This window comes from Rhamphochromis sp. 'chilingali' (genome assembly GCF_963969265.1).
Source record: "Rhamphochromis sp. 'chilingali' genome assembly, chromosome: 1".
Classification (NCBI taxonomy): Eukaryota; Metazoa; Chordata; class Actinopteri; order Cichliformes; family Cichlidae; genus Rhamphochromis; species Rhamphochromis sp. 'chilingali'.
In genome coordinates, this window is record NC_137929.1 from 59,082,503 (window position 1) to 59,101,887 (window position 19,385).

General features: G+C 41.4%; 2 long non-coding RNA genes across 2 annotated transcripts in view; one reads left to right on the forward strand and one right to left on the reverse strand.

Annotated features, from left to right (window-relative positions):
- The window catches only part of LOC308402090, a 78,134-nt gene that overhangs the window by 26,337 nt on the left and 32,412 nt on the right, over window positions 1-19,385 (forward strand). The gene's annotated exons all lie outside the window — the stretch shown is intronic.
- LOC308402082 lies at window positions 3,856-19,007 on the reverse strand. Its single transcript, XR_013972691.1, has 3 exons — window positions 18,742-19,007; window positions 5,039-5,144; window positions 3,856-4,588 (listed from the first exon to the last, which is right to left on the reverse strand). It is a non-coding gene; the product is annotated as an uncharacterized lncRNA (long non-coding RNA).

The following is a 19,385-nucleotide window of genomic DNA, read 5'->3' on the forward strand; positions in this document are numbered from 1 at the left end:
GTTTCAAAGTGGTGCTCCATGAGAGTCATGCAGCCGGGCAGGGGGAAGAACACATCTGCAAACCGCTGTTGCAATGCAGGAACATCTGCCTTGTGTGAGATGTTCATTACAATGCATCTTAAACACACTCTGTGAAAACTTCATGCCCACATTTTGTTTTTAAGAAAAATCAAACATCTTTGTCCTTGAAGATCATTTCAGAGTTTTTAATGAGCTGCAGGAACCCTGTTCAATGTTAGTGGAGAACAGCCAAGTCTCCTCCTGTGATAAAGCTCCACATGTACCACTGAAAACAGTTAAATTACTTTGAATCTGAAATCAGGGCTCAAACTACTTGTTGTGAGACCATTTCTTTATTTTTCAAAGTTCATCAAATATAGGATCAAAACAAATCACGATTTCATAATACAAACTTCAAATCAACAAGAAAAAGGCTGCAGAACATGTGGATCAAAATGAATTCATAAAAAAACAACATGTGGACTTCAAGAACACAGTAAGCACACTAAAGTGAAAGGAGGAGCGAAAAATAGAGGTTTAATAGAATTTGAATTTTTGATCTTGTAACAGTTCTTTGCTGCCAATGTGAATACGAATGTGGTCTTTGCCTAACTGAATAAAGGTTACTCTGACTCACTGCTCCATCTTCTGGTACAAACTGGTATTACATGGAAGTACAGCCCAAAACCAGTTTAGCTTGAGTTTCTTTTTTCTGGACATAAAGTCACAGCAGGTGTTGTTTCAAAGCTGGTGGACAGATTTAGTTCATTTTGGAAGTTTTAAGAGCAAGTGCTGTGAAATTATTTGCAATTTTGGGAGAAAAGGTTCAAGAGAAGAAACAGCAAAAGTTTAAATATGAATGAAGAATTTAAATTTAACTGAGGTAACACATTAAATGAATGCATTTAAAAAAAGAAGTTAATTTTGGAAACACTAAGAAAGTTCAAATGAAAGAAATTGAAATATATATCCATATCTGCAATTTTGATACAAAGTCTGTTTGGTAAAAAGACATTCCTATAACTTTATTGTTTATTGTTTATTGGTTAAATGCATTTCATGTCACCCAGAGGGCATAATGCAAAAACGCTTACACACACATAGGTGTGATTAGAATAAGTCCCTGAGATATTCTGAATATTCTAAACCAATTCTGAATCCCTAGAAAGTCAGTAGATAACAACATTAGATTATTAGGGTTAGGAAGAGAGGTGTTTTGGTTTTCTGTCTCTTACAGAGAAAGGAACAGACACCAGACGAGGTCACAGAGATACGAGGATCCTTCGCAGCAGAGACAGACACAGTGACTGCCGAGACACCAACTGGGTCCAAGGGTGATGGCGTTTGGGCTCCAGCTAGTCACTTCAAAAGGATGGATCCCATAAACACAGCAATAACCATGAAGGGGTTGGCGGAAATCCGGGAACACCAGACCAACGAGGTTCGAGAGGCTATTGGGCAAAAGGGGGACGCGTTCCTGATCTTTTTCTGGAGGACACACAGATCGTTGTTTGAAATCGGGGCAGAATAATCCCCTGATCTGTGCCACGACTGAAGGGTTGTCTAACCCCTAAGGTTGAAGAATGAAGAGCAGAGGATCACCCAACTGGACGACACTGGTAGCTGCAGCAATAAAATAAAGGCTAAAAGCTCCTTGGACAGAGGTTCTAGTCTGAGTACGTCTGAAGGGTATAAGGTAGCACCAAATAAAGCTGTGGGAGAACTGGGCAGTGTCATATGTACCTGATATTGTTGTAATAATAGTTTGTCTTGCATTTGACCTGCGCAAACACAGAGGTCATCTCACATATGGTTCGCCCAACAGGGGGACAGAGGTCCTCAGGAGTGAGAAGAAATGAACCCGGCCACACTGGATTACAGGGTGTTGGTGAGCTCTTTAGAATAAAGAGCTCATCAGGGGGAGTGTAAAATTATAATATTATTTTATGCCATGTTATACCCCTAATTAAAGGTTGTGAATTATTATGTAGTTTTAGTTTGCAGTATTCTCCTGAATTAGAAGAAGCTGATAACTATTGCATTAGTTAAACTGATTTGCATTACATTAGACTGCTGATTTATTGTGGATGAATGATATTGTTTTATGATGTTATAAGAAATACTGTTTGCAGAAAGTCATCGCCTTATTTGTCTGATTAGAAGAGAACAGAACATACTGGAGTTTTCTGCCCCATCTCAGCAGGAGCAGATAAACGGGGAGCCAAGGTCGTAGCTTAGGCGCCGTGTGAGAGAAAGCATGTGAATGTTTAGGCTTTTATGATAAGGTGGGAGAACCAGAGGCTATAAGAGTTTGATTAATGCTCCACCATTTTGAGATCTGAGGCTGTCTGCATACAGTGCCCATCCCCCACGCGTGTGACTATTAAAATCATCGTTTGACTCAACCCGGCCGGACCAGTGTTGTTATTGTGGTTTTTCCTCTTGTCTCCATCCCCAATTTTTGAACTCGTAACAACAGTAACAAGTACAACTACTAAACACTACTGTGTCCTAAGGGAACAAAGATTAAAATGTAACAGGGATAACATTTTAGAGAATTAAAATCCCTCAAAGGAAAAAACAAACTTGATATGCATATCTATACATGCAGCTTCCTAAATGTAACATTCAGGATTATTCACTGCAGGTCCAGAAAGAGCTACCTCATCAGATCCAAGTGTGACATCAGCTGACACTCTTTACAGGAGATTCCATCTGAACTCTGTGGAGCCTGATCTCAAGGTTTTTAAGTCTGAGCCTGAAACCAGAAGAGGATCTTTCTCTCTCTTCAGATTCATTGTGATCCAGTGATTTCAGTCCTGCATGATCAGACTGATGTTTGCACAGAGCAGATAACGAAGTGAATGTTTTTGCACATTAGTAACAGTGAAACAGTTTATTTACACCGTGGGATCGTTTGTGTTCGGAGTATGAACTGAGATTCCTGAAGCTCTTGTCACACTGGTCACAGCTTAAGTTCACTTCCATGTGTGTACATTCATGTTTGTTACGATGACCTGATTGTGAGAAGCTTTTGTCACAGTGTCTGCACTTGTATGGTGTCTCTCCTGTGTGGATTCGCTTATGGTTTTTCATTGAGGTCATGTCCAGTGGTGAAGGATGACCCACACTGGTCACAGATGTGCTTTTTGACCCCACTGTGGAAGAGTTTTTGTATTTTTAATGTACTTGTGTGTGGAAGCCTCTCCCACATTCTTTGCAGTAGTTCATTTTGTCTCCAGTGGTTTTAGGTCCCGTTGATGATTGGAGGTTTTTCCTCAAAGGTTAAAAAGAAACTCTTTCCCACCACCACAGTGACGACAGGGTTGAGAACTGGATCCATCTGTGTTGCTCTGCTTTATTTATTTTTATCCTCAATGTTGCCTGAAACAAAGAGCATCTCTGCCAACGTCCAATTACATTTTACTGTTTACATTATAAGACTGAGTTTACTGAACAAAAATGACTCTTCATTTTTCCAAACAGTTCATTCAGTATAACTCCATAAGTTTACTGATCAGACTTGTTCCAAACACTCGGGTTACAATTACAAGATAAAAAAAATCAATACAGCCTCACAGTAACTGCACTTGTAGAGTTATTTTCAAGTGTGGATCCGTCGGTGGTTTCTCACGTGATATGGAGATTTAAAAGTCTTCTCACACAGGTCACATTTATAAGGTCTCTCCTCAGTGTGGCTAAACATGTGTAGTTGTAACTGTGCGTCTGTTATAAACAGTTTCCCACACTGATCACAGCGGGAAACATCATTTCCAGTGTGAATCCGTAGGTGACCATTTCGGTAGTGTTTGTCGCTGAAACTTTTTCCACAAAAGTTGCAGCTATACGCCTTAATTCCAGAATGGGTAATTAGATGCCTCTGTAAGTTGTTTTTTTGAGCAAAAGCCTTACCACAAAACTCACAGCTGTGTGCTTTAACTCCACTGTGCACGATACGGTGTGATTTTAAGCTTTGATAATGGGTAAAAGACTTTCCACACAATTTGCAGCTGTAAGGTTTAACTCCACTGTGGACGTGTTGGTGTGTTTTAAAGGATTGAGCGTGGGTAAAAGACTTTCCACACAAGTGACAGTTGTACGCTTTAACTCCACTGTGGATGAGTTTGTGTGATTTTAAGCTTTCAGCCCGGGCAAAATCCTTCCCACACAAGTCACAGCTGTACGCTTTAACTCCACTGTGGATGACTTGGTGTATTTTTAAGCCTCTAGCCCGGGCAAAATCCTTCCCACACAAGTCACAGCTGTAAGGTTTAACTCCACTGTGCATGACTTGGTGTTTTTTTAAGGCTCCAGCCTCGATAAAAGACTTTCCACACAAGTCACAGCTGTAAGGTTTAACTCCACTGTGGACGAGTTGGTGTTTTTTTAAGATTCGAGCCAGGGTAAAAGACTTTCCACACAACTCACAGCTGTAAGGTTTAACTCCACTGTGGATGAGTTGGTGTGTTTTTAGGCTGTCACTCCGGGTAAAATCCTTCCCACACTCATCACAGCTGTAGGATTTCTCTCCCTTTCTTTGACGTTTGTCAGCCTCCTGAGAGCGCTGACTTCTTGCTCCATGTTGGTCCTGCAGTGACAGAGATACAAACAGGCAGTGAGTGAAATGCAGTCGTGGAACGAACTGAAACTCCCTCCGTCAGTGGAAACAAACATGTCAACAAACACATTGTTGGTGTGTTAGCACCACCTTCTGGTGATAGTATCACATTACAATGATGTGACACAATGAGAGGTGTAATGAAAATTACATTATTGAAGAAATATATAAGTGGAGAAAATCTTTTACTTCATAAAATATTTTGAGTTCAACTGATGATATTGTTGTTTCAATATGTGCTGATAAAATATGATCTTTGCATTTTCTTCTAACTTCTGTGGTTTTTGGTTGTGAATGTAGAGTCTGTATATATGGAGGAGCCCAGGATGCAAAAGACAAAGCTGCTGTTAATTGTGTTTTAAAAACCAACCAGTTGCACACACAGTTTCAATAACAGTGTAACTGTGATGTTTTTCTCACCTTTTGTGTTGAAGTCATTGTTTCCTCTGCAGTGGCTGAGCTGAGTCCAAATGGCTGAAATTGTCCTTCTGCTGCTCCACCAGACTCTTCTCCTCCTGTTATTCAGCTGGGACACAAAAAGTATATAGACATATTTTACCCCTTACAAAAAAAAGCAGAGCAAATAAACATTACTACACTCCTCAGTGCAGGACTCGCAAAATCTCAAAATCCCTGGTAACCCTTCGGGCAGGGAAGGGTTTTTGGTAGCCCAAAACAAATTTAAGTAGCCCAAATAAAAAAGAGAATAATTTTTTGATTGATGTTTGGTTTCCTGTTTTGTTTCCTTTACAATATTATACATTAAAGTATAATATTGTAACAGAAACAAAATATTAATCATAAAATTTTGGAAAAACAAATTACAACATTGTATAAAAATTACAACTCAAATACTTGGTTCTAATTGAACAGAAATTTCTATGAACTTGTAAGAACTGTGTAGAACATGAATCAGTCTGTGTCAGATCCTGAATTTGAAATTTCCACTGAAGTCACAGGTAAGAGGCAAGTGGAACCAAGATCGAGGCCATTTGCTTTTTTGAAGTTTGCAAAGACTGCTAAATCGTGCCAGTGGTAGTTCACTCTTTGCAACATAGTACGCTGTTCTAAACAGATTTTTCAGGTTTATTTTTAGTATGTTATTTGCAATTGGTGTTTGTTCTGGGAAAGATATTGCAGACTGAGCAATAATGCATTTCTCATGGGTTCTAATGGGGTCCTTTCTTAAAATGACTGGCCCAGCAACAAAGGCGCTTGTCGACTCAGAAATCAAGGGAAAACTAATAACACATCCGGCAGAACATTATGTTATTTACACAGGTGCACACAAGTGGTCCGCATGTGCGCATACGCTGTCAAAATAAAAGACGCGCACCAGATAAGAAGTTGCAACGCGTGTTTGCGTCCATATAAAAGGCACTGTTTTTGTCCGCTAGAGTGGGATTTTCACGGCACATTCTGCATCACATCTCTGTGCGTTCATCATTTGTTTGAAGCCAGCTCACCTCCTGCAACCACTTTTCCGAGAATACTTGCTTGAGAATGCTTCTTTTGTGGTTCGGACTCCTTCTGACACTTCTTCTGCGATGGAGGAACACCACAGTAATTGCTTAAAGGAGCTTCTTCGAAATCTTTAAAAGTTCTAAACAAATGTCTGTCCTCCTCCTGAAAATATTATGTAAGCAAACACGCGTTGCAACTTCTTATCTGGTTTCATTTTGACAGCGAATGCGCACCTGCGGACCACTTATGTGCACCCCTGGTTATATAGCTTGTCATATCGCAGCCACAGAAATTCTTTTGTCCATGAAACCATAAAGCTGCACTTTCTTTTTGCCTTATAGTCTGATTTGTCATAATCTTTCCATTTTGTGGTAAGCTTTTCTTTGGCTGTCACTGCTTCACCCTGACCTGTCTTATTTGGCTCAGCAGAACTAAAATATATATCCTGCTGCTTTTACACACGCACTCACATAACGCTCAGCGATTCTCTGCGCGATCAACCTCTCACATGGTTTGAGCTTGCTGCGGGAGATTTCACTTGTCATGTTTGCATAGTAAGCTAACGATTGATAAGACGATGTCAGAGGAATTGGTGCGCAAATTATCATCACTCACCAATCAGTGCTGTCGCTCTCTATACACAGTTTGCGCGATTGCAAAGTGAAAGCAAAAAACAAGCGCAAATTCAAACGCGATTTCAATATGTCACATATTGACAGTGGCTCACCGATGCCAATGACATAATTACCCAGCTACATTTCCGAAGGGATGCAAAAGCATTGACATATATTTTTCCTTCCTACGATAGCCCGATGGGCAGGGCAGCGATAGATTTTGGTAGCCCGACTGGAAAAATCGCTTGCCCCGGGACGTCGGGCTAGCGATTTTGCGAGCCCTGGTACGGATTTGAACGGAACAGATCAAGAGCAATAGCATTAATGAATGCTATTGAAAACATTTCATCAGAAAATATAATACCGCCGTATTTTCACGACCATAAGGCGCACTTAAAAGTCTTCGATTTTCTTCAAAAAGTACGGCACGCCCTATAGCGCAGTGCGCCCTGTGTGTTGTAATGAGGACGTAGTAGAGAACACCATGAGAACGCTAAAGGGTGAAGTGTGTGCGTTGACTTTATCGCACATACCTGTATAAAAGAACAGGTATGTGCGTTATGCAGGACATCATTGTTTTAACAACCCTGAAAATGGCAAAGAGACACGCTTACGAAGCACAGTTTGAACTGAAGGCCATCAGCTACGCGGAGGAACATGGAAATCGAGCAGCGGCGAGAGAATTTAAGATTAACGAATCAATGGTTCGCAAATGGAGGAAGCTAGAAAACAAGCTCCGGCAGGTCAAGAAAACGCAGCTGATGTCTGTGAAGGTTCTCGTTCATCCAGGTCATCGTAGTCAAAGGAGCTTGCAAAGAAAAGCGTCTGGACTTCTTTAAGTTGCTTGAAGACGTTTCACCTCTCATCCGAGAAGCTTCTTCAGTTCTAAGGTCAAATGGTGGAGAGTCCCAGATATAAACCTAGGGACAAAACTGAGGGACAAAAGGACCCCCTGATGATCCTCTAATCGCCTGAGCCAAGGTGTGAAACTGGGCGTGGGTCCCAAACAGCCAGAGTTTCGGGTGAGCTCATTGTGAAACCTGGCCCACCTTATCATGCGAATTCCTGAGGTCAGATGGCCCAGGATGTGAGTGGGCGTTAAGGCGTCTGGGAAGGGATCTCAAAATGTTCCCTCTAAGCCTGAAGGAAAAAAAGAAGGAACACACACATGTAAAGGAAGCACTCAAAACCTGCGGCTATCCTAAATGGGCGTTCTTAAAGTCAGCAAAGAGGCACAGAAAAGAATACCAGACACCAGCGAGGGAGGATAAGAAGGACAGACGCAACAACATTGTCATCCCCTATGTAGCCGGTGTATCAGAGAAACTCAGGAGAGTTTTCTCCAAGCATGACATCCCAGTGTATTTCAGACCCAGCAACACGCTCAGACAGAAACTGGTTCACCCGAAAGACAAAACGCCAAAACACAAACTCAACAATGTGGTGTATGCTGTACAGTGCAGCGAGGAATGCCCAGACCTCTACATTGGAGAGACCAAACAGCCACTTCACAAGCGCATGGCACAACACAGAAGAGCCACCTCCACAGGACAAGACTCAGCAGTCCATCTGCATCTTAAGGATAAAGGACACTCTTTCGAGGATGCCAATGTTCACATTTTGGACAGAGAGGACAGATGGTTTGAAAGAGGAGTGAAAGAAGCCATCTATGTCCACTGTGAGCGACCATCTTTGAACAGAGGCGGGGGTTTACGACACCAACTCTCTGCCATCTATAATCCAGTTTTGAGATCCCTTCTCAGACGCCTTAACGCCCACTCACATCCTGGGCCATCTGACCTCAGGAATTCGCATGATAAGGTGGGGCCAAGTTTCACAATGAGCTCACCCGAAACTCTGGCTGATTGGGACCCACGCCCAGTTTCACACCTTGGCTCAGGCGATTAGAGGATCATCAGGGGGTCCTTTTGTCCCTCTGTGGGGGGTTACTCCCACTAGGTTTATATCTGGGACTCTCCACCATTTGACCTTAGAACTGAAGAAGCTTCTCGGATGAGAGGTGAAACGTCTTCAAGCAACTTAAAGAAGTCCAGACGCTTTTCTTTGCAAGCTCCTTTGAAAACACAGCTGAGTTTCCGCGGACATAAGGCGAGGTGTCCCGAGTTGGAGGAAAGACTCGAGCGGTGGATCATCGAGCAAAGAACGAGCGGGAGAAGCGTTTCGACGGTCACCATTCGGCTAAAAGCAGTTTCACTAGCTGAAGAGATGAACATTTCCAAGGAAGTCCGTCTTGGTGCTTTCGTTTTATGAAACTGTGCCATTTTTCCATCTGGACCAGGACTACGGTAGCGCAGCAACTTCCAGCGGATTATAAGGAAAAGCTGGCCATCTTCCGCTCCTACTGCAGCAAACACATCTGCGACAAAAACATCCAGCCCAGCCACATCACAAACATGGACGAGGTCCCGCTCACTTTCGACATCCCGGTGAGTCACACTGTGGAGAAGAAGGGGACCAGCACGGTAGCGATACGCACAACGGGGTATGAAAAGTCTTCTTTTACTGTTGTGCTTGGCTGCCATGCTAATGGACAGAAACTATGGTGATTTTTAAGCGAAAGACTTTGCCTAAAGAGAAGTTTCCAGCAGGAATCATCATTAAGGCAAATGAAAAGGGCTGGATGGATGAGGAAATGATGAAAGAGTGGCTGAGGGAGGTGTACAGTGGGGCAGAAAAGTATTTAGTCAGCCACCGATTGTGCAAGTTCCCCCACCTAAAATGATGACAGAGGTCAGTAATTTGCACCAGAGGTACACTTCAACTGTGAGAGACAGAATGTGAAAAAAAAAAATCCATGAATCCACATGGTAGGATTTGTAAAGAATTTATTCGTAAATCAGGGTGGAAAATAAGTATTTGGTCAATAACAAAAATACAACTCAATACTTTGTAACTAGAGCTGGGCGATATGAGATTTTTTCATATCACGATATGTTTTTTTCATTTCAGGCGATAACGATATCTATCACGATATAAGCCAAATAACTATATTTGTAAGATTTAAATGTGCCGTTGCTCACAAGTAAAATGTGAAATAATCAGCAGCTTGTTTTTATTTAAATATTTATTTCCCATAATAAGTTCAACAGGGTAGATGTACTTAAGGAACATGAGACTTTTTCAGATAAATAAAGGCAAATATTGCAAACTACACAAAAGGCAGCCGCTAAAGCGTTTAAGTTTCAAAATAGAACAAACGAAACAGACTAAATTGTCAATTCCACTTAGAAACAAAATATTAATTCTAAAAATAAATCTTAGTTTGTTTTACAGAAGAACAGACAAAACTGACTAACTTTTGTCAATATCAAATAAACTGAGAACTAAAAGGAAATTCTCAATCTCTCCTTGTTGTATAGCTTAGCTTTTCAAACAGTTTTAACAGTTACTTTAGTCTGACAAAAGCCGAATGACGAATTAGCGCTTCCAGTCAGAGACTGAGGCTACGTCCACACGTACACGGGTATTTTTGAAAACGGAGATTTTCCGTTTTCGTTTTAAAAAAGAATCCCGTTCACACGTAAAGGCAGAAATGAAAGAAAACGCTGCTATGAACATGCCAAAGCAGCAGGTGGCGCTAGATTCCTAACCGTGCAGAAATGTTGGCCAATCAGAAGTCTAGAAGCCTCGGTGGGAAAAAGTAAACAAAGCTGGGGCATAGAAGCAGAACCGAGTCGTATGTGTGGACGGACAGTAACTGTGTGTATATGTAAGCATTTAAACACTGCAGAGAGTAGAATTAACAGTAACAGTATTGTAGAAATTCATTTCACCGAAACAATAACGTGGCGCACAGTGTGATGCATGCACCAGTTTATTGTATTTCCAGACTTGCTTTCGGCACAATTTACAGTGCACGCTACTCTGTTTTTTGTCAGACTTGAAATAGCCGAAATACCTTCAAACTACGGAACTTCCGTTCCCGATCTTCCGTTCGACAATCTCTCCGGCATTGGAACCATCATCTGTTTTCTCTTCGGTCACGCTCGGTTGATTTTTCTAGTCGGCACACTCATTTCCTCCATTACGTGCTGGCTCCATTACGTGCTGGCTCCATTACCCGCTGGCTGCTTCCCAAACAAACACACGTGCAGCTTGGCACTTGTGCTGTACGTAACAAGTCACGCGACGTGACGCTGCGGCTGTGATTGGTTCGGCTGACCTTTTTTTTTTTTTTTTTTTTTAGAGGACAAGAGCGGCGAGGTCTATCGCGATAGCTTAATTTCTCTATCGAGTAAAAGTTATATCGCGATACATATCGTTATCGTTCTATCGCCCAGCTCTATTTGTAACATAACCTTTGTTGGCAATAACAGAGGTCAAACGTTTACTATAGGTCTTTACCAGGTTTGCACACACAGTAGCTGGTATTTTGGCCCATTCCTCCATGCAGATCTTCTCGAGAGCAGTGATGTTTTGGGGCTGTCGCCGAGCAACACGGACTTTCAACTCCCGCCAAGGATTTTCTATGGGGTTGAGGTCTGGAGACTGGCTAGGCCACTCCAGGACTTTCAAATGCTTCTTATGGAGCCACTCCTTTGTTGCCCGGGCGGTGTGTTTTGGATCATTGTCATGTTGGAAGACCCAGCCTCGTTTCATCTTCAAAGTTCTCACTGATGGAAGGAGGTTTTGGCTCAAAATCTCACGATACATGGCCCCATTCATTCTGTCCTTAACACGGATCAGTCGTCCTGTCCCCTTGGCAGAAAAACAGCCCCATAGCATGATGTTTCCACCCCCATGCTTCACAGTAGGTATGGTGTTCTTGGGATGCAACTCAGTATTCTTCTTCCTCCAAACACAACGAGTTGAGTTTATACCAAAAAGTTCTACTTTGGTTTCATCTGACCACATGACATTCTCCCAATCCTCTGCTGTATCATCCATGTGCTCTCTGGCAAACTTCAGACGGGCCTGGACATGCACTGGCTTCAGCAGCGGAACACGTCTGGCACTGCGGGATTTGATTCCCTGCCGTTGTAGTGTGTTACTGATGGTGACCTTTGTTACTTTGGTCCCAGCTCTCTGCAGGTCATTCACCAGGTCCCCCCGTGTGGTTCTGGGATCTTTGCTCACCGTTCTCATGATCATTTTGACCCCACGGGATGAGATCTTGCGTGGAGCCCCAGATCGAGGGAGATTATCAGTGGTCTTGTATGTCTTCCATTTTCTGATGATTGCTCCCACAGTTGACTTTTTCACACCAAGCTGCTTGCCTATTGTAGATTCACTCTTCCCAGTCTGGTGCAGGTCTACAATACTTTTCCTGGTGTCCTTCGAAAGCTCTTTGGTCTTGGCCATGGCGGCGTTTGGAGTCTGACTGTTTGAGGCTGTGGACAGGTGTCTTTTATACAGATGATGAGTTCAAACAGGTGCCATTCATACAGGTAAAGAGTGGGGGACAGAAAAGCTTCTTACAGAAGACGTTACAGGTCTGTGGGAGCCAGAGATATTCCTTGTTTGAGGTGACCAAATACTTATTTTCCACCCTAATTTACGAATAAATTCTTTACAAATCCTACCATGTGAATTCATGGATTTTTTTTCACATGCTGTCTCTCACAGTTGAAGTGTACCTCTGGTGCAAATTACTGACCTCTGTCATCATTTTAAGTGGGGGAACTTGCACAATCGGTGGCTGACTAAATACTTTTTTGCCCCACTGTATGTAAGGAGACCAGGTGGTTTTTTCCACGCATCACCATCGCTCTTAATCTGTGACTCTATGCGTGCCCATCTCACAGCCGATGTGAAAAAACTAGTGAAACAAATTAACTGTGAGCTTGCTGTCATTCCGGGAGGCCTGACAAAGGAACTCCAACCGCTGGACATCGGTGTGAACCGCCCGTTCAAAGTAAGGCTGCGAGCGGCTTGGGAGCGATGGATGACCGATGGAGACCACAGTTTCACCAAGAGTGGAAGGCAGCGCCGGGCGAGTTTGATTGATGATAAAAATGTGAGTACCAAACTCAGTTTTGCTCCTGCTTTATTTTTAAATATGCACACTTGTATACTTGTGTGTTGTTGATGATGACGATTACCGGTAATAGAAATGTGAGTAAGGTACCGAACTCAGGTTTGCTCCCGCTTTATTTTTAAATACGCATACGGTACTTGTATGCGCCCTATAATCCAGTGCGCCTTATGTGTGTGTTAAATACAGTAATGGCACACATAACTGAGACTGCGCCTTTTAGTACAGTGTGTCTCATGGTCGTGAAAATACGGTAATAATATATACTATAGGGGTATTCATTGATTTAAAAAAAGCTTTTGACACTCTGCGACACTCCATCTTGATTTCTAAGGCTACGTTCACACTGCAGGTCTTAATACTCAATTCCAATTTTTGGATCAAATCCGATTTTTTTGTCTGCTTGTTCACACTACAGATGAAATGTGACAGCAAACACGCTCCTGTGTGAACCCTCAAAGCGGCCCACATGCGCAAAAGAAGACATCACACAACGCGGTTCAGACCCAGACCAAACCGTTTGTTTGACTGATGGCCCTTAATATAAAGACTTATTTTGGACTTTACATTTCCCCAACTTTGCCGTAAGTTATTTTGTTATTTACATATGGCCTAATAATTATCCTTATTGCCGTTTTAGAAATTTGCAGGGATAGTTGCAGATTTCTGTCAGAATCTGCAGATTATACAGTATAAATAAAATGTTCACGTTGTCCTTCCAACAGTTTCACTAACATCTACATGGGATGGACAGGAAGCGTTCGCGATGTCTTCTCAGGCACTTCTCCGGCGCTGATAATTGGCGTCAGTCTTCTGTCAGTGACGTAAAAGATGGATTTAATGCGACATGACCATTCAAACAGCAGTCGCTTTCTAAAACATCAGATATGTATCGGATTCAGTACCACATATGAAAGTGACCCAGATCAGATTTGAGCCGTTCACACTGTCATACCATGATTGGATATGGGTTGCATAGGGTCAAAAAAGTCGGATTTGATGCGCTTTCGCCTGCAGTGTGAACGTAGCCCAAATTAAGTACTTGTGGTGTGAGAGGAATACTATTGAACAGGTTAAGCAGTTATTTAGATAATAGGTTTCAGTATGTGCAGTGTTTAGGCAATTCATGTGATAGAATGAAAATAGAGTGTGGGGTCCCTCAAGGTTCTATTTTAGGACCACTTTTTAATTTATATATAAACAACGTTTGTGATGCGTCAAAAATGTTCAACTTTGTTGTTTGCAGACGAAACAATTTTTTTTGTTCCGGAGAAAACTTGAAAGAAATGGCTAAAATTATGGTTATTGAATTTAAAAAAAAAAAATTAAAAATGATTTGATGTAAATAAGCTAACGCTGAATTTGGAAAAAAGACAGTTTATGATATTCAGAAACCATGTAAAGGAGGAAGAGATAATATTATCTATAGAGGGAGTATTAATTGAAAGAATGACAGGTTTCCATTTTCTGGAATAGTGGATGACAAGTTAACATGGAAACCTCATATTGAACATGTTAAAAAAAGTTGGCTAAAAGTATTTATATCCTGGGTAATGTAAGATTGTGTGTGTGTATATATATATTAAAAATAAATAAATAAATAACACCCAGCACGCCCCTGCGGGCGGTTTATCCTTCAAGCTCAGGTCCTCTACCAGAGGCCTGGGAGCTTGAGGGTCCTGCGCAGTATCTTAGCTGTTCCCAGGACTGCGCTCTTCTGGACAGAGATCTCCGATGTTATTCCCGGGATATATGTATATATATCATCCTAGGAGTTAAAAAAAAACCATTTCAAAAATCCCTTTGTTAATGAGGAATTGAAAAATTTTACAAATGGAGAATTTATTCTACAATTCATTATTCAAGCACAGAATTCTTTATTTCGATGTGCGTGGCTCTTGTTGTCCTCCACATGGGGGTGTCAAAAATCACATTAGAAGTGTTAACAACACCTTTACATTCACTTGGTGAACTTGCAAACGCTTAGGATTTAGCTGAACCTGACTTTACATGTTTCTGAAACATGAAGGACATACTGATTTCCTCTCCTGATATTGAGAGTGTAGTATTGATATTTTAACCTTTAAGGAGCACAAAATGTATTAATCCTACTAACACATACACGCATGCAATGAAGCTCAAGAAGACCAGATAGTATTTTAAGCCTGTGTTTCTGATTTTATGGTTCACTTAGTGGGATGAGAAGCAATATCGTTGCCCTGTACCTGTGCATGTGCAATGACAATACAGTTGAATTCTATTCTAATTCTATTCTATTCTAATATATGAACTAGTGGACTAATATTATATTGGGAAAGATGATTGAATTATAGCAGGGGTGAACAGAATGCAGCAGAGGGATTAAATGAGTGAGACTAGTAGATTCTTAGTTTCTTGTTCCTGGTGTGTGGGGGAGGTTTTACCATGACATACACCTTGTTACTTGGGATTGTTTGCCATTTTTGCAAACGATTCCTTTATCGATTCCAATGACGTCACCACGTTGCAGAGCGTCAGTTACCTGGCAGGAAACACGGCTCAAACGCTCAAAAGTTTGGTTATACTTTACGAGAATGGATGACAACAGGGCAACTTGCAATACTTGCCAAATTTATATTTCATTTAAGGGATTAAAACACTACGAATATGCAAAAGCATTTGCTCACAAAACACACGATAACCGTAAATGAATGGTGTTTTTAATCCCGCTCCGGACTCGTGAATCTCAACCCAGCAGCAGCGATAACGTTTGCACGTCCTCTCCCGTTAATGCGGCAGGTAAATAATCAACTAACAGCGCAAATTATGTTAGCGCGATCTGCGTTATTACAAAACCTGCCATTACTGTGCATTTAGGTGACCATGATGAGAGAGACCGACAGAGTCTGGCTGGCTCAGATGCTGGCAGTTCCCGCTGCAGTCTACCGGTAGCGTCTCCTTTCAGGCCAGGATAGACGAATGTCACTGAGCAGTGACTAAGTTTGTGGTCAAAGGCTTGCACCCATTTGCCACAGCAGATGCCCTCGATTTTCGGTAGTGAATGTGTTTAATTGTAGGCAGGGACATTACTAAATATTCTTGTGTAATTGCTACAGAATAATTTATGTTATACTTTGTTATTGCTACAGAAGAATATTTATTTTATTATTTTACATTTACAAATTTTTTTCCTGGGGACCCTGTGACACCCCATTGAAGAGCCGTAGGCTGTGGATCTCTTAACATCTCACTGTTGGGTTTGTAAGGCCATGTTACTCCTAAATTTCTATCTTGTTGAAAGAGAAGATATAAAACAAAGTTCTAAGCTAATCGACCTTAGTGGTCTCCTTTAAAAAAAAAAAAAAAAAAAGAATCGATAAGAGAATCGATAAAGAATCGAATCGTTAAACAGAATCGAAACTGGAATCAGAATCGTGAAAATCTTATCAATACCCATCCCTAGATGTATGTTTTTTCAGGAACAGGAAGATCACAGCGACATCCTAGGGTCGCATGAACTTGTGGGCTATGCAGACTTAATCTTGTAATTGTTCATTTCTGTGTGTATTTACCGTGTGCTATGCTATTTTCATGATGTGGTGGCAGATTTCTTTTCCTATGTATTAATAATATCACATTAGTAATAGTAATATTATTTCCTCACTTTAGTGTTCACCAGTTGTATGCATTCACATAGAATGTTATCATAAGTGGGCCCCATGTTATTGCACCTTCACAGTGGACCCATCGTAGACTGGAAGATCTCCAGAAATCCTACTTTAAGGGAGGTGACATGTGGTTGTAATTTTTCTCTGATCCATCCTTTATTTCCCTGCGTTTGAAGGATGGGTGAGATTCAACAATTGTCATAGCGCAGTGGTTGGCGTGGATAATTTTTTCGACCCCCCCCCAAAAAAACAAACAAAACCAAACAGCGGATGGTTGATGTGTGGCAGCCGAATAGTAAACTTTTAAAAGTAGGGCTGGGCTATATCATACTGCTCACGGTAATACCGGTATAATGTTGGGCAACGATAAGAAAATTAAATACCCCGATAAAATAAGGGTAAAACACGCATGCGCATTGCCTTTGTTTTCATACGCACATGGCTGGAAAAAGCACAGCGGTGACAGAGAATGAGAAGGGCGAAAGCGGATCGTTGAATGAAACGGATGAACCAGAATTGGTTTGTAAAAATGTTGCAACTTCAACGGCGTGGAACTGATTTAGCTTTCGTCCATTAGATACACAACAAAGCACTATTTTTGGTAGAACGTGCTAGCGGGCCACCGTTATTACTGTGTTTTTTGGAAAATACAGCACAACACTAAAATCAATCCTTTGATTTTTCTGAAAATTGACAGTGAAAATAGTGAAAATACATTGACAGTTGTTTTTGGTTTTTTTGCACTAATAAAATTGTGGAGTTGTAAAGTATTTTGTCTAGCGTCAATTATATCATTATCGCAAATTTTCTAATTATATTGTGATAAATATTTTTTAATCATATAGCCCTGCTCTATTTAAAAGTACTGAATGCTATGCCGCTTATTTGATTGCAAATGTTAAAAAACAAAGAACATTAAAACATGACTGTTGGAGAGATGTCGGCAAAGTTATGTGACATTAGTGATGTTTGTACAGGGTGGGCCATTTATATGGATACACCGTAATAAAATGGGAATGGTTGGTGTATCAAGTTACGTTGAAACCAAGCACACCATTGTTTTTTTTTTTGTGACATTACCAATAAGTGTGACGTGTCACATGGCCCTCTTCTTATTGAAAAAACAAAAGTTGTATCCAAGATGGCCGATTTCTAAATGGCCACCTTGGTCACCACCCATTTTGAGGAGTTGCCCCCTCGCATATACTAATGTGCCACAAACAGGACTTTAATATCACCAACCACCATGTACTTTCAGCATTAACATGGTTTTAAAGCCTTCACTGTAAAATATATAGTATGTAAATCTTACAGAGAATGTCTTGATTTTATGGATAATTAAAGCCAGTCATATATCCACAAACACAGCAAGCTGAAATCCACTGAAAACAGTCGACTGAAAACAGTCAACAGCTGACTGTGAGAGAAAGTACTCGGGGCCTTCAAGTTAAACACTATGAAAGGCACATCAACCACACTTATACAGACTGTATATACCAACCAACTCTAAAATGATCATTTGCAGAGGAAAAGACACAGACAGACTCTGCTTACAGGATGTGATGTGACAACACTAATGAAATATTGATGTGTCATATTTGTTCAAGACGTTTTTCTTAACAGGGGTGGTAATTCCCATGACTTTGTGTATATAATTTGGAATTTTTTTTTACAACTGTGGGTCAAAAATAAATACATGACATTATTTCATTCATTCATGGTTGATTCTAGTCCATGTTAGTGCAAACAAAGTAAACTGCACGCTTTAGTTGTGAAGCAAAAACGCTGAAATCGGAGAAATAAAACGTGCGAGGAGAACGACAACGACGACAAGAGTCTCCCGATCGTTTACTCTCGCCTTCCTGTGAACAACACCGGCGTGGTGTTAATTGTTTGACAATATCACCAACTCGCGACATTTTTAAACATTTTGTTGTTCAACAGCATCAAGACTGACGGAGTGTGTTTGAGTTAACCTCACAACTGTCACAGATGACACATTTGGTGGGTTTTTTTGCTGGTTTGTCGGTAGCAGCTCTTGAAGCGCAAGTCTACCACACATCTGTTCGACCAACGCCAGTTAATCTGGAACACGGGCCGATTTTTTGTCCCAGTCCAGCCCTGGATGCATCTGGAGACGGTCCTATTAAGTCCTATTCTAAAGGCTGATTGCCCTCCCCCACGCTTGTACCTGTGGCTTTCTGTCCTGGGGGTGGGGGCTGGTTGTTCTCCTGCCCTGCAGCCAATCCTTTTGTTCATATTCAAAGACCGTTTTTCTGTATGTATTCTTACCCCCTAAAACCCGTCGTATTGTAATGTTGCAAGCAATCACAAACTCTACAGTCTGTCTAACTCCAATGTATACCAAGCAATCTATTATTATCAACAGAGCTAAAAGCTTACCTTTAGATGAGCCCACAAACCGAGAGAAACTCCGTGATGAAGCTGGAAGTCTCAACAAACAGATCAGGGAGCAGAGACCCACGTGGTTCACGCTGATCTGAGCTACGATCCAGGAAATAAGGGTGTTCAGATCGATGCAGAAATTGATCCCAACGTTGGTAGTGGTATATGTTCCTGTAAGTTTACTACTTTACTCCCGTTTCATGAAAAAGTAACTCTCTCTCTGCTCGACACCTCTCCTGCACACACACACACAATTTCTCCGCCCCTTTTCCCGACTCTGCCGTGATTTGTTACTCGGTTTGGTCACATGACTCACTTGCACAACGTAACCACGCGGGGTGTAATTTCAAAATGAGCGCTTAGCGCTTTGGAGTTGACGTCACGCCGCAATGCATTGTGGGAGCGCAACGCCATTTTCGGGGTCTACGAATCAAAACAAACACACGACGATTACAAGATGCTTAAAAGCAGCTCAAAAGAGAATGGATTGTATAGAGTAGTGATGGGCAGATGAAGCCCCATGAAGCACTGAAGCTTTTCATCCAATTGGTTCACCCCAACGCGAAGCTTCATGAAGCTTCATTTGCTCTAGCAGGACACCTACTGGACGTAAAAATAATAGCTGGCATGAATTTGAAGAG